Raw genomic sequence first — 15,559 nt, 5'->3', positions numbered from 1 at the left:
GGGCTGACGTTAAAATCTTCGAGATTTGTTTTCTTTTTTTGTTTTTAACAAGAATATCTATTTTGATTCTCTCTTATATATCCCCGGCATTGGGTTTTTTAAATAAATAATAAAACATTAACACAAAATATCGATAAAACAAAAACTTTAAAAATTAACAATATCTCGAGGTATGAATAGACTATTGAAAAAATTTACGATAATGCGATGTTTGAAACACATCTTTTATCTTTGAAAGATTAAAACAAATATCTTTCAAAAAAATAAAATAAATAAAGAGGCGGGGACTCAAATCTCGCCTCCTCCTTTTGTTACTGTTATTTTATTTTGTTAAATGATATTTTTAAATAATTGTCCAAATTTATATTACTTGAAAGTTTTAAATGACAGGATTTGCATTTGAAATTTTAAGCTACATGCGTTAACAAAATTAATTAAATCCAATTTTTAATTTTTAATTTTTTTTTGGACAAACGAATTATTTGTTGATCTTTTAAAATACTAAAATAAAATAGAAATTAATTTATATTTTGTGCAAATTGATACGATTTCCAATTTTTCATTCGAAAGTCCAGCGAAACCCTACCCAAAGAAATCCCCAAATCTCTCGTCCAATCATCACACAATTACACACACGGAATGCCAGATCCAACGGTGGTCGTCGTCCCGCCTCCGCCACTCGACGACGATTTCAGTTCCGGCCTTGCGATGCCGCCCCTCGACGACGCCTTCTTTTCCCAACAGTTTATGGAGGGTAACGGTTCTGGCGACAATCAAGACGACCTTGATTTCGATTTCTCATTCGACGATCTATGCCTCCCTTCTTCCGATCTCGACGAATTACTCTCCGATCCGGTCTACAACATCACACAATTAGAAAACGACCATTTGTTTGATAAAGTCAATGGCGGATCAGGTCTTAATTTGGATCAATATCACGGGGCTTTGAAATCAGATGGTCCAAACTTGCGTCATCTTCCCGTAGGCAGCGATAAGAGCTCCAATGGGTCCGGGGTTCTGGATTCGGGTTCTCCAGGTCTAGAATCCAATCAGATCTCTGGTTATTTCAATTTGGTGTCGCCTGAATCAAATGTATCAAATCCAGGGAGCTCTGGAAGTTCCGGTGGTGAAGCGAAGGGAATGAATTGCCCTTCCCCCGAATCTCAGGGTTCTGGGAATTGTGGTTCCAATGTATCTGATAACTCAAAATTTTTTGCCAGATCGGTAAATTCTATGCCAAATGCTAACATCAGTTTTATTAGTTCCGATAATGTCGATCAAAAGATTAAACTCGGGGGGCCTCCTAGTGATAATGTCTACAGTTCCATGTTAAAGAGGAAAAAAGAGAGCGATGATTTAGCAGTTTGTGATATGGATAATAATTTAGAGTCCAGGATTAACGAGTTTAAGAAATCCGAGTGTAACGTTGAGACTAACCGTAATAGCTGTAGTATCAGTGATTTGAACGAAGATGGCGATAAAAAGAAGGCTAGGTTGATGAGGAACAGGGAGAGCGCACAATTATCAAGACAGAGGAAGAAGCAATACGTCGAGGAGTTGGAGGATAAAGTGAGGGCAATGCATTCGACAATACATGACTTGAATGCAAAGATTTCATTCTTTATGACTGAAAACATTACTCTACGGCAACAAATGGGCGCTGGTGGGAGTAATGGCGCAGTCCCACTTCCTCAAATGGCACCTCCTCAACCTGGGATGTTTCCACCCCCTGGTATGATGTATCCATGGATGCCATCTGCTCCCCCATACATGATGAGGGCACATGGATCTCAAGTGCCACTGGTTCCAATCCCAAGGTTGAAATCACGACAGCCAGCCAAGATGGTAAAGGCCAGTAAAAAGGTGGAAGCTAAGAAGAGTGAGGGGGCAAAGATTAAGACCGTTGCAGGTGTTAGCTTTCTCGGCTTGCTGTTTTTTATTATATTATTTAGATATTTGGTTCCGATGATTGATATGAAATATGGAGCTGTTAGGGAGGTATTTTCTGGTGATAACAGTTATGTTGGAGGTGGATATTATGAGAATCACCATGGGAGGCTGTTGATGGCGAATGGGAGTGAACATGTTGTGAAGTATGGTGGTGAAAGAGTATCTAGTTGTAATAGTGGTGGTGCACATTGTGGTCGAAAAGGTCATGGAAGTGGGGGGGAGCCAAGCACCTGACGAGATTGTTCATTTGGGAAATGGGAGTGAACCCCTTGTTGCATCATTGTATGTTCCTAGGAATGATAAGCTTGTCAAGATAGATGGAAATTTGATAATCCATTCAGTGTTGGCGAGTGAGAAAGCCATGATATCGCAGGGTCAGGTAGGTGGTGAAAATGGTTTAGCAGTTCGTGGAGATTTGGCTCCTGCCATTCCTGTCCCTGGTATGGGAAGGAACGGTGCTCGGCTTCCCCACCTAAGGGCACTGGGTTCTGGTTCAGCAGACGAAGATGCTTTGAAGTCAAAGGCCAATGATGGCAGGCTTCAGCAATGGTTCCGTGAAGGCCTTTCTGGTAAATATTTTTTTTATATTCTTTTGCATGTGGCTTCTTTCTGTATGTGGTATTCTAGGTTATAATCCTACCATTGACTATTCACGTGGTTAATTTCAAGAGAGTTGATTCTATGCATGCAAATAAAAATATCTGTAGTTTTTCTAAGAACTCTGTTCATCCAAAGTTGTACTCATCTTTTTTGTTCTAGCATTCCCTGTTTGCAAAGGCTGGTATCTTACCTCTTTGTACGTATTGATGCAGTACAAAGTGTTACGATTTTAAATGTTTCTTTTTGCCTTGACTCCCCTTTTCCTTTTGTATGGGACAACACAGGTGTATGCAATTCATAAACAACTCGCTGGCTCCAATATATATATATATATATTGAATTATGTAGTTCTAAAAGAATCTTTTATTGATATATCTTCTGTTTTGTTTTCAAGTTGGTTGAATGATACTTGTCATGACCCATGTGAACACATTTTTGCTCAGTCTCAGAGAGAGAATATTTGCACTGTTTTCTTGCTCATGGTACACTTTCAAATTTCGTGAAGGATAATGCTAAGCTTTCCTTCAGGTCCGATGTTGAGCTCGGGGATGTGCACAGAAGTTTTCCAGTTTGATGTGTCATCAGCTTCCACCTCAGGAGCCATTATTCCAGCCACTGCCTCGAGAACCATTTCTGAACAGCAGAAAACGAAATCTACGCAGCTCAGCAAGGGAAGGACCCGCAGAATCCTCCATGGTCTTCCTATTCCCCTTCCTGGATCCTCTCACAACATTTCGGAGGAACAAGCTGGAAGACAATCACAAAACAAGAACCTGAACTTAAATAATTCAGCATCTTCTGTGGTTGTTTCTGTGCTCGTGGATCCTAGGGAGGCAAGTGATACTGACGTAGATGGTGTGATGGGAGCGAAGGCCCTCTCTCGAATTTTCGTTGTTGTTCTAATTGACAGTGTCAAGTATGTCACTTACTCATGCATGCTTCCTTTTAAGGGAGCTTCTCCTCACCTAGTGACTACTTGAGAATTGGAATAGGAGCTAGTGCTGAATCAGTTTTGTAGATATTATGCGGTAACTGTGTTTATAGTTTTCTTAACTTGCAAACTTTGATGGGAACTAGTCGGCATGCTTTGCCTTGTGGTTGAGTGTAAACATTTATTAATCAACAGAATTTATTGGTTCAAGTAGTGGATGAATCATTTATCGTATTTTTGTTATAATATTCATATAACACTATATTCAGTTGCCCGGGGGACTGGTTTGAGTGAGTCGATGTTTAGAACTGGTACCCTCTGGCTTACTTAAGACCCGAGCCCAGGGATGCTATACTAGAGCTTGACTGGCTAGGCATTGTAAATTCTCCTACTTACTCGAGCGGTCAATCATGAGCTTATATTCTAGCTGTAGTAGGTACGGAGTTTTGAGTTTGAGCTGGAAAACGTAGAAAGTGAAAAGTCGAAGAATTACCAAATTGAATGGTGTGTGAATCTATTTTCGATTGGTAAATAATAAAAGTCAAGCGCGATGATTTCTCTGAGCACCGAGTTTGAATCATTGGTGATTGAGCTCACTTTGGCTCGGGTTGTGTGGTTGGAAAATGAGAAGTTAGCTTACATATGTCTCCCAGTTCTCTCGTTCAACAAACATTCACACCACGAAGGATTCCAGAACAGCTTTTAATGTTTTCTCTGACCTCGGCCTTTTTTTTTTTTTTTTTATCGTTGACACTGGCCGTGCTTCCTTTGCTGTCCCCTTCCCAAGATTGTGTGATCCCGTGAGAGCAAATGGAGTCTCCAGAACATATTTATAGTACTGCACGATAACGTTTCCAAAAGATCGGTCATAAACATGTAAGTAAGAACAACTAATGGCAAAACCTCTCTATCATGAATCCACTATACGAGAAAACAAGAAGATCATACTGTTTGATCACCGATTTTCTCGACAGAAGTTTCAAGTAGTTCATCAGGATCATATGAATTTCCGGTGACAAAAGGGCCAAGAGAAGCAATGACTTTCTCTGGTGTCACCATCTCTTCTGTTGTTGCATCGGGTTTATTCGTAAGGCGTGTCAAAGGTGAAGCCACCACCTGAACTTTTCCTTGTTTTCCATCCTCAAACTTTACCTTCACCCATGGCTCTGCAAACTTAGGTTGTCAGTAAGTGCCCGATAATGATAATATATTAGCCACTCGCTGCTGTTTCCAAGTCGGTGGAAGCATAAACTGGTAAGACTGTACCTTTCCTGCAACCAACTATATTCAGAATTTTCATAAGCTCAAACAGCAAAAGCAATGTATTTTATAGGGGAAACGAGAAGATCGTGACATCAATATTCTGATAAAGGGGTAGAGTCTTCGGTTTGCCCTGTTCTTACAATGCCATATATATTGGCCATGAATTGTAATTCATCCGATGTATTAAATTATATCATATGAATTTGTTTGATATATATTTTGGTAAATTTCAAACATATTTTAAACTTGGGCTGAATCAGTCGTTAGGCCCATTAGTGCATTGGGTTGTCTAAGGAAGTCTTGGATTTGTATATGGAACGTGTGTGTGTCTGTATCGGACAACATGCTAGTTCGACTGCCAAAATCATGGGTGCGAAATTGTTTTCCATAAAATTGGAATAATAAAATAAACTTTATTTTATTATTCAAATACAACAATTATAAAGAGCTTTGATTATTTTGGTTAACAATATCATTTAAGATTTAATATTTGGATACAATAATAATTAAAATATAGCTTTGAATTACGCTGTAAAATTTTGTGCAAAATAATTTAATTATTTTTTAAATGAGCTTCTCTATCCAAACATCATTTTTAAGTTTTACCTTTTAAAATTATTTTGACTTTAAAAACATCTCTATCCAAACGTATTCGTAATTAATTTGGTTTTATGTTCCACAAAAATTGTTTTGCATAAAATTTTACTTTAATTAATCGATATGTATTATTTTATAATATCGAAGATTATCTCATCCATGCATAACGTGAATAATTTTAATAATTGTAATGATTTTTTATATTAATTATAATCTTGATATATTATCATGCAAGCGTTCACGTATATCTATAATTTATTTATATATTACATAGTCATACTTAATTTTCTTGTCGGGGAAAAGTATATTATTTTCACATTAACCACTTCCGGTTGGGGTACCTACACATGGATTAAGTCTCGAGGTAGTTAATTACCTTATCTTATCTTATCTTTTTTTTTTTTTTTGGAGAAGGAAATCTAAAATACCTTATCTCGTTGATTGCACTCAACATCAACTACCATATTAATTAATACATAAGCCTAATACACAATAGAATTTATAATCACTCGTTTCCTCCATTAATCAGCAATTATAACATATTATTATTATTACATAAAAAAATTTTGTGAGAACATCTAATAAGTCAACTTTTTGTGAGATGTATCTTATTTAGGTCATTCATGAAGAAATATAACTTTTTATGTCGAAATTTTTATTTATTGTTGTAAATATAAGTATGATGGACATATTTTACGGATAAAGATATGTGAGGTCGTCTCACAATAGACTTGTTCTTACTAGATAATTAAATAACCTCTATCCTCAGGATCTGGCGGTAGTTATTATAACTAGCTTTATTAATAAGAAAAGCCCTTTAAAATAAATCATATAGGCCCTAAGATACTAGGATTCTATAAGAATATTAGAAATTGAGATAAACTCCAATGTAAAAAAATTGTTGGGAATCTACATAAATTGGAAACTAAAACCAAAGGGATCAGTTAATCACAGCCCCAAATTACCCCAAACATTCTAATTTTAACTACTTAACTATCAGGATTAGCAAAGAAAGTTGCTTTTACTACCAATTTACACTGCCCATGCTATAAATTATTGGCATTATTATCAATTTCACGCTTTTAAAGACAAAGTTTAGTGATTTCATTGCTACATTAAGAACGCATTTTCCAAGTTCTACCTTCAAAATCAATTTATAATCTTTCTGTCTCGAATTTCTACTACATTTTTTTTTTCAGTTGTCTCAAATATATAACAACATAGTATCAGAAATATCATTTCTTGAACGAATAAAATAAGAGGTTTGTTCATAAACTTTACTTTTCTAATAGTTTTTTTTAGTGATTTCGAAAAAGAAAAAAAGTCAATATATATGGGACGAAAAGAATATATTACTTTTCACAAGGTTAGAAATTTTTTTGTTGTTGTGTATTTATTTATTTATTTTGGTATATAAGTAATGATAATGGTTCGAGATTAATTATTTTTATTAATATTTATGATTATGTAAATATTAAGAACGAGTTAATGAAGTAAATATTTATTTCTTGCAAGTAATTCGTTAACTTATTTTTGTTAGTCCCACGTGCGGAATTTGAGATAATAAAACCCGAAAATAAAGAAAAAACTGGACACCGAGATTTACGTGAAAAACCCCTAAAAATTATTAGGGTAAAAACCACGGGCAAGATGAAAAGAATTTCACTATAATATTTTGTGGAGTACAACTCACTCACTGTGTTTCCAAAGAGAATACACACTCTCTTAATTATAGATGTAAACGATCCAAACCAAACCAAACAGTATCAGGCTCGAGCTTGGTTCGATTAAAATTGTTTGAGGCTCGAGCTCGAGCTCGATCAAGCTTTTATTATCAGGCTCGAGCTTGGTTTGTCTTGAAATTACCAAGCTCGAGAAAAGCTCGAGCTCGGCTCGTTAAAAGCTCGTTTAGCATGTTAATCAAGCCAGGCTCGAGCTTGATTCATTAATAGCTCGTTTAGCATGCTTAACAAGCCTGGCTTGAGCTCGGCTCGTTTTCGAGCTCGTAAAGCATAAAATTGAGCTCGAGTTTGAACTTGATTCGAGCTTGTTAAAAATTAAATATATCTATAAACTAATTTTAAATCAGACATAAAAATGTAAATTCATTCATAAATAACCAAAACGACACAAATAAGAGATAAAAACATAAATCAATATATTATTGAACATTCCAAAATAATACATCTAGAATATCCATCATACACTGATATCACCATATAAATAACAATAAAATAATTTCACTCCTTTAATACTTCAACTAAGTCTGGTGAGAAAGTAGGGAAGACGTTAAAGAATCCATTAAAATCAGGAATTACGAAATCATCTCCAATAACAACAAGTCAAGTATCCTGCAAAGTTAATAATAACATTAGTACTAATATTTTTATTTGTCTTGTGTTCAATTCCTTCCATTGACATTAGCACTAATATTTTTATTTGTTAACTCAACAAATGAGTCGAATTCAAGCTTACGAGCCACCTAAATAAGCCAAGCTCGAGCTCGATAGCCTATTATCAAACATGTTTGCGAGCTCACGAGCCGAATATCTTTAGGCTTGAGCTTGGTTTGATTAGTTTTTGAGCTCAAAATCGAGCTTGAGCTTGGCTTGATATGATTAACAAACGAACTCAAACGAGCTTTTTATCGAACCGAGCTTCGAATAGCTCGCAAATGGTTTGGTTCATTTACATCCCTACTCTTAATACAGGAGAACAAAACACCTCACAAATATTATACAACTAAGCACTCAAATGGATATAAGATGAGAGAAAACTCGAAGAAGAGATGATTTGAAATGAAGGGAGGAGAGCTCTATTTATAGAGCCCTTTGTCCGTGTGAATACGCGTTAAAAATGCGTGTTAAAATTCATCTTCAAATTTTCCTCGCCAACCCACGTTTTTCATTCAGCCCATTCAAAGTATGACACCTTTGGCCCCATATCATTTAATTTTTTGCCGATATTTCTCCCACTTGGAGATTTGATTGAGAACCAAACACATCTCCATACATCATTTCAATCTTGCTATTTCCTGCTGCTTACGTTTCCGCTAGACCACTTGAGGATCTACACCACTCAAACTTTTCAATGTTCACTGGCTTGGTCAGAACATCAGCTATGTTATCTTTTGTATAGATCTTCTACATATCCACGCTTCCTTCCTCTACTACTTCTCGCACAAAGTGAAATTGGACTTCAATGTGTTTCGTCCTTGGAATGAAAGGCTGGATTCCTTGCGATGTGCAAGGCACTCTGACTGTCACAAAACAAAGGAACATTCTCTTGTCTGTGCCCGATCTCCTCCAATAACCTTTTAATCCATATTGTCTCCTTGCAAGCTTGAGTAGCTGCCATATATTCTGCCTCTGTTGTAGATAACGCCACAACTGTCTGCAGTTTTGAAACTCAGCTTACTGCTCCCCTCGCAAGTGTAAACACATAACTAGTAGTAGATTTTCTTTTATCAGGATCACCTGCATAATCTGAATCGACATAGCCCCTGAGTGTAAAATCTGATCCTCCATAACATAATGCAGCATTCGAGGTACCCTTAATGTATCTAAGGATCCTCTTGACAGTGCTCCAATGCTCTCGTCCAGGATTCGCCATATACCGACTAACTGCTCCCACTGCTTGAGCAATGTCCGGTCTTGTACAGATCATGGCGAACATCAAACTTCCCACTGCTGATGCATATGGTACTCGAGATATCTCTATCCTCTCTGCTTCACTACTAGGACACATCTCGGAGGATAACTTGAAGTTAACAGGAAGATGGGTCGATATTGGCTTACTGTCTTGCATGTTGAAGCGTTGCTAGACTTTCTTCAAATAATTTTTCTGGGAAAGCCAAATCTTTCTGTTACTTCTGTCTCGGTGAACTTGCATCCCTAGAATCTTGTTTGCTGGTCCCAAGTCCTTCTTATCAAATTCCCTAGCCAACTATGCCTTCAATCCTTGGACCTAATCTTTGTTGGGGCCTGCTACCAACATGTCGTCCACATACAACAGCAAAATGATATAATCATCACCAGACCTCTTGAAATACGTACAAGGGTTCGCACTCAGTCTGTTGTATCCAAGGCTCATGATATAGGAATCAAATATCTTGTACCAACACCTCGGCGCCTGTTTGAGACCGTACAGAGATTTCTTCAACCTGCAAACCAAGTTCTCTTTGCCTTTTTCCGCAAAACCTTCTGGCTGGAGCATATATATTTCTTCTTCAAGATCTCCATGAAGAAATGCCGTTTTCACATCTAGCTGTTCTAGATGTAGGTCAAATACCGCACACAATGCCAACACTACTCTGTGTAAGGACCGTGTATCGTATTATCGTAAATCCTATATGATTATCGATAATTCATGAATTTGATATGTGATTATACATTTGATGTATATTATGACAATGAAATTGAGAAAATGAATATTGAATATGAATTGACGTTGTAAGAGCTCGAGTGGAGAGGCCGGACGCCAATTCAGTACAAACATAAATATTTTGTACAGAATGTGTGGCGCCCGGGCGGTAGAAAATGACCTCCCGAGCGCCAAGGTAGTAATTTTGAGTATTCGGGCAGAAGACATCGCGCCCGAGCGGTAGTTTGCGACCGCCCGAGTGCGATGCAAGTGATAATCGAACAGGACATGCCGCGCCCGAGCGGTAGTTTTTGACCGCCCGAGCGCGGTGCATTTGAAAGCCGGGGGCAGAATGTCTCGCGCTCGGGCGCGAGAATTCTACCGCCCGAGCGCGAGAGCGGTGGAGATAAGAATCAGATTTTTGTTTGTTTCTTCTTCATTTCTTCACCGTAGTTTCGAGAGGAAAGTTCGAGATTTCGATTTCTTCCGTCCAAATCGACTTCGAAACGCTGTCTAAACGCGAAACAAATTATATATTTGTGATCTTCGCGTCGAGGGCTTCTGACTGAGGTAATTTTCTTCTGGTTCCAGCAGCTCTAAATATCAAAGTGCTGGAATAACATGTATTTGAAGTTGAATTTCCTATATGTAGTAGAATAACCGACAAGAAACTTGTATTCGAAGTCGAAATTGAATTATGATATGAATTTGATTTGATATGAATTTTTGAAGTTTCAAATGATATTTGAAACTCATATTAATAATTTTGGAGTATGTTATTGATTGGAATGAGTATGTTATTGATGTAGATAAAGTATAATATCAATATCTTCAGGCTACATCAACTGGAAACGAAGAATTGAGGTATGTTGCGACATGATAACATACGACATGTATCTATATTATATGATATATGTCGGCTTGATTGGATTGAGAATATGTGTCTATATGCCTATTTGTTGATTGATGTGGCATACATGACATTGAGATTGAGATATCGATGTATAAAATAAATGTTTTGTTAACACACATCATTTTATGCATACATCGATACATGAACATGCACGTTGAGCTATGATCCTTGGATACCTTGATATGATTGGATTGGATTCCGGGGTTTGTGAACACAATTGCTATGCCGGTATTATATGACCCGTAAAGCATAGACAATTGTGGCCCCATATGATTGGATATGAGATTTGGGATTTGATGGCGCTTTGCCGACGCTATCATACGAGTATCCCATATTGGCCGGTGTGCCAGCTCGAGCATTGATTTGATAGCGATTCGATTGATTCTGACATGTGCTCAGTGGATGGGCATTTGACCTGATACCTCCACGACATACATGCATTGCATACCATATATCATTGTTTAGATACTTTTGGTATATATGATTGGTTGTTCCATACGGAGCTTTGCTCACCCCCAAGGGGGGCTGTTGTTGTCTTTATGTGTGGACAATGGCAGGTACTCCAGGATATCAGGAGACCGAAGAGGGTACCTCTGGAGGGAGTCACAGTTTGAGTTGAGGTTTATGTTTTGTTCCCAGTATATATGTATCTATATACCGGGGCATGTCCCGAGGATATGAGTTGTTTGTATGTGATTGGCTTTGATTACGTGTGCGCATGTTTATGACGTGATATGAAATACTATTTTTAGTATTCAAATAAAATGATTTGGGCTCATTGTAAAGAAAATTTAAACTCGTTTTCCGCTGTAATTAGTTAACCCTAATCAGATTGCATTGTAATAACGATTAGGAGCCAAGGGCCCCACACTCTGACTGTTGTAAGTCGAACCATAGGAGAAAATATCTCATTGAAGTCAATGCCTTCTTTCTGAGCATACTCTTTTACCACCAATCTAGCACGATACCGCTCCATTTGGTTATTGTCATCACGCTTGATCTTATAGAACCATCTGTTTCCAATGGCTTTCCTCCCTCGTGGTAGTGTAACAAGATCCCAAGTTTTATTCCTGTCTAATGCCTCCAACTCTTATTGCATTGCTATCATCCACAAGGATATATCTGAGTTTTGAGTAGCCTCGTGGAAACTCGATGGCTCACCATCCTCTGATAATAGACAATATGCAATATTGCTTTCAATGACATAATCTGAAAGCCAAACTGGTGGTCTTCTGTCTCGAGTTGACTGCCTCACATTGGAAACCTCAGACTCAGCATGCTCTTGTTCTTCGTGCTCTGGTACTGCTTCACAAGAAACCTGACCTTCGTCCGTCTTATTTTCCACCTGAAATATAGTAGTTTCTGAATTCAATGTGCCTTTGTCTCCCTTTACTTTATCTTCCTCGAAGATAACATCCCCGCTGATGACAAGCTTGAACAGTAGGATCCCACAAGCGAAACCCCTTTACTCTATCAGCATAACCCAAGAAGATACATTTTATGGATTTCGAATCCAACTTCGATCTTTCATGCTCATTGTACAGAATGTACACAGGACTTCCAAATGTATAAAAACGATAATAATCCGTTGGCTTCCCAGTCCACATCTCCATCGGAGTCTTCAGATCAATCGCCACTGAAGGAGAACGATTGATAATATAACAAGCGGTTTTGACTGTTTCTGCCCAAAATGACTTTTCTAGACTTGCAGTCCTCAACATAGCTCTTGTTCTGTCCAACAAAGTTCTGTTCATCCGCTTCGCCACTCCATTTTGTTGAGGTGTGTAAGCCGTCGTGAATTGTCTCTTGATGCCCTCATGTTGACAATATGCATCAAATTCATCACTGGTATATTCTCCTCCATTGTCAGTCCTTAGACACTTGATTTTCTTTTCAGAATCAAGTTCAACTCGCGCTTTGAAATCTTTGAAGATCTGGAAAACATCTGATTTCTTCTTGATTGGATACACCCAACATCTCCTAGAGAAATCATCAATGAACGAGGCAAAGTATCTCGCTCCTCCTTGGGATACAACCGGTGCTTACCAAACATCCGAATGAATCAGCTCTAATATGCTTTTGCTCCTGGCAGTAGAAGTGTCAAACTTTAATTTGTGTTGTTTACTGGTAACACAATGCTCACAAAAGGGTAGTGACACTTTTGTAAGTCCCGGCAGCAGCTTCCGTTCTGAGAGAATTTTCAACGCTCGTTCTGACATATGCCCGTGCTTTCTATGCCATAACACTGTTAATTCTTCTACTGAACCAATTGATGCAACAGCTAGTTCCGCCTCTTTGTGTGTTTCTCCCAAAAGTACATACAGATTTGCAGCAATCTTTTTCGCCTTCATAACCACAAGCGCGCCTTTCACAATTTTCATGATCCCTTTCTCGATATGAGTTTTGCACCTGATGTCATCCAATTGCCCCAAGGGCAAAAGATTTTTCGTTGGTCCTTTCACATGTCGTACCTCCTGTATGGTGCGAATTGTGCCATCAAATATTTTAATTTTGACAGTACCAACCCCAGCGATTTCCAAGGCATGATCATTTCCCATGAATACAGATCCTTCTGAGACTGGTTCATAATGATCAAACCATTCTCTCCGAGACGTCATATGCCACGTCGCTCCTGAATCCATAATCCATGTGTCACAAAATTTGTGCCTGCCTTCTGCAACAGTTGTTGCTTCGCTGAATAATATTTCACAACTCCTGAAGTACTGACCACATTTCCTTGAGAACTTTTCTTCGATACTCATACACTCTTTCTTGAAGTGCCCTTTACCGCCACATTTAAAGCAGTAAATATTTTTCTTCTTACTTCTCGACTTTGATCTACCTCGTCTTTGACTCCCACTGGAATCACGGTCCATAAATCTTCCTCTTATCATCGGTAACGCCTCTGCCTGCTTTGATGTTATCAACCTGTCTTCCTTATTCTTGCGTCGGCTTTCTTCTCCGAGAACCGCAGTTAAGACATCGTCGAATCTTAGAAAGCCCATCAGAATATTGTTGGTAATGTTGATGATAAGTTGATCGTATGAATCTGGTAGACTTTGAAGTAGAAGCTACGCACGTTCATTTTCCCCTATTTTATGCCCCATGGAAGTGAGTTGGGCAAATAGAGTATTTAGTGTATTGATATGGTCGGTCATCGATGAGGATTCCGCCATCCGAAGAGTATAAAGCCTTCTCTTTATGAAAATCATGTTGTGTAGCGACTTGACCTCGTACATCTTTGTCAGAGTATCCCAGATAACTTTGGTTGTTTTTATCTCAGAGATACTTTACAAAACTTCGTCAGCTATAGCTAAGTGTAAATTAGCAACAACATTATCATTAATCTCGTTCCACTTTACATCGTCCGTAATTTCCACTGGTCTATCTCCAATAGCCGCCAAGCAATTCTCCTTTCTTAAAACTGCTTGTATCTTTATTTTCCACAGCATAAAATTGCTTCCGTTGAACTTTGCTATCTTGTACCTTCCCGCCATTATGTCTATAAAAATTTTAGTAGACCGGACAAAATAATCCCGCCTTAATAAAAAAATGTCAAAAAATCTTTTCTGATGTGGAAGATCAGGCTGCAACCACAGAGCATACTCAGAATTTTAAGAAATTTTAAACAAAGGCTCTGATACCACTTGTTGGTCCCACGTGCAGAATTTGAGATAATAAAACCCGAAAATAAAGAATAAACTGGACACCGAAATTTACGTGGAAAACCCCTAAAAATTATTAGGATAAAAACCACGGGCAAGATGAAAAGAATTTCACTATAATATTTTGTGGTGTACAGCTCACTAACTGTGTTTCCAAAGAGAACACGCACTCTCCTAATACAGGAGAACAAAACACCTCACAAATATTATAAAACTAAGCACTCAAATTCTTATAAGATAAGAGAAAACTCGAAGAAGGGATGATTTGAAATGAAGGGAGGAGAGCTCTATTTATAGAGCCCCTTGTCCGTGTGAATAAGCGTTAAAAACGCGTATTAAAATTCATCTTCAAATTTTTTTCGGCCAACCCACGTTTTTCATTCAGTCCATTCAAAGTATGACACATTTGGCCCCATATCATTTAATTTTTTTGCCGACAACTTTGATGCCTTGCTTATTCTTAACCAACAGGTAAAAACCAGGGAAATATAAATTTAATTTCCATGTACTATGACGCATATCAAGCTCCGAAATTTAATGGTTGAAGAACTACTTTTATATTGTCTTTTATCTATCTTATATATATTATTCGACTAAAAATATATCTTATATTTATCTGTACTAAATAAATCAAAATTAAAGACCTTAAATGTCTCTTAGGACTTTTCCCATTTTCATATTAAAAAATACTCTCACAAATAAAAACCCGCCCCTTAAAAAAAAAAACAAAAAAGAAAATCACGAAATTAAAATTTAATCTTTACTCAAATTTTTTTAAAAAACTAATAACTATTCAAATATATACAAACAAAAAATAGTTTTATCTCGATTTATATTATCTTATGCATGTCATTAGTAAAAACACAATTTCTAGATTAAATCTTCATAATCGTTCATAAAACCTATATAATAAAAATAATATTTATAAGTATATAAAAATGCACACAAGCAATTATATGAATATTCTCTTGCAATTTATTATTATTATTATTATATATTTTTTTAAATCTTTTTGGTGCGTAAAAGTTTATATACCCTATTACAAAAAGATGTTAACTAGTTGAATTTTGTCGCGAACTAGTGAATGCATGGCGAGGTCACTTTTGTGTCCAACATGGTCAGTTCACTCGAGGCCACAACATATTTAGTAATAAAGCAGCCTCCAAGCTTTGGTTGAGAAATTAAGCCATATTTGCTTCTAAATAAAATATTCGAATTCGGTATCTAGACTGTGAGGCAATATTTAAATTTAATAGGCTATTTTTTTTAAATAAAATT

General features: G+C 37.3%; 2 pseudogenes; one reads left to right on the top strand and one right to left on the bottom strand.

The window, feature by feature from the left end:
* The first annotated feature begins 539 nt into the window (after positions 1–539).
* LOC142545520 (bZIP transcription factor 17-like) lies at positions 540–3,691 on the top strand (annotated as a pseudogene).
* A 281-nt stretch (positions 3,692–3,972) lies between these two features.
* On the bottom strand, positions 3,973–5,805 carry LOC142546017 (psbP domain-containing protein 6, chloroplastic-like; annotated as a pseudogene).
* Positions 5,806–15,559: the final 9,754 nt, after the last annotated feature.

This window comes from Primulina tabacum, chromosome 5 (genome assembly GCF_025594145.1).
Source record: "Primulina tabacum isolate GXHZ01 chromosome 5, ASM2559414v2, whole genome shotgun sequence".
NCBI lineage: Eukaryota > Viridiplantae > Streptophyta > Magnoliopsida > Lamiales > Gesneriaceae > Primulina > Primulina tabacum.
The sequence above is the reverse complement of the archived record's forward strand: the minus strand, read 5'-3'. Positions and strand labels throughout refer to the sequence as shown.